Source organism: Octodon degus, unplaced genomic scaffold (genome assembly GCF_000260255.1).
Source record: "Octodon degus isolate 3935 unplaced genomic scaffold, OctDeg1.0 scaffold02159, whole genome shotgun sequence".
NCBI classification, from domain to species: domain Eukaryota; kingdom Metazoa; phylum Chordata; class Mammalia; order Rodentia; family Octodontidae; genus Octodon; species Octodon degus.
In genome coordinates, this window is record NW_004526735.1 from 4,277 (window position 1) to 5,477 (window position 1,201).

The window sequence follows — 1,201 nt, forward strand, 5'->3', positions numbered from 1 at the left end:
AAATTAGTCTTTCAAGTTATTCAAGTTATTCTAGATTCTGTAGTGTGGGGAGCCAGGCAATCTGAGCTCATGCGTCGTGCCACAGTTACCTGGTGTTGGCAGTGGGCGAGTTACTTTACTTATGGTTTGATCATTTGTAAAATGGGCACCACAGTACTTCCCTCCCAGAAGTATTATAAGGGTCAGATCACCAGCACCACTGCTACCAGCAGTGTTGCTGTCACTCCAGTGAGCACTGATGTGGCACTTATTTGCTTTGCAGTGCTACTTTCCTTCCTTGTGAGGCTAATCTGTGGAAATTGTATTGTGTTTAAGTCATCTTGCAATGAATATGAGTTAATTTTTAATTAGCCTACATATGTACCAGGATTTTCATTTTATGTGATTCTCAAAGTAATGTTTTCTTTGCTTCTCATGATTTTATTCCCATGATTTTTGTGAGAACTCCAAAGCCCATCAAACGTGTTACCAAACATTCTAATTCTCACCATCCCCTTGATGGTAGGAGAGGTCCTTGTGTCCTCTGTTTGGATATATAGTACCTTTATCATCATAGTATTTATTATTTTCTTGTGTATCTTATTATTACAAAGATATACAGTTTTAAGAGCCTGTGTAGTGTCATAGCTATATTATCTATGTATGTGACATGTACTGAGCTCTTAGCTAGCAAGATTATTTAATTAAAATATTTGCAAAGATGAATAACTTTAGATTTTTCAAATTCTGTTTTCTAGATTCAGTATAAGACACCTAAACCCAGAGGAGAAGTATATTTTGCAGAGACCTTTGATAGTGGGAAGTTGGCTGGGTGAGTATACATTGAAAAGAATCTTTTCCTTGGTTTGAATAGCTTTTTTGGAAGTTACTGTTTATTGGCCTATGACAATTAGCTCTACTTCAGATGCATAAATACTTTTCAAGAACTTTATTTAATAGTGTAAATCAATACTTCATATATTTTTGTTACTCGTAGAAATATTTAATTTGAATATTTACACAGAGACTGAAACAATTTATGGATGTAAAGAGAAAAAGTGTAAGAGTTTCTTAATTCTCTAGGACAAATATTAACAATGTAAGCCCAGGTGAAAAATTTGAGTTACCTTTCCATTCTAAGTAAGGGCAAGACAATAAAAATTAATATTTTTGTATTTATTGTTATGTACATGGGCAGGCACATAATAATAATAATAATAAT

At 33.7% G+C, this 1,201-nt stretch overlaps 1 long non-coding RNA gene across 1 annotated transcript in view; it reads left to right on the forward strand.

The window, feature by feature from the left end:
* The window catches only part of LOC111814928, a 4,653-nt gene extending 3,827 nt beyond the window's left edge, over positions 1-826 (forward strand). The window contains exon 3 of the long non-coding RNA XR_002819779.1: positions 738-826. This is a non-coding gene — a long non-coding RNA (uncharacterized LOC111814928). The remainder of the gene's footprint in view (positions 1-737) is intronic.
* Positions 827-1,201: the final 375 nt, after the last annotated feature.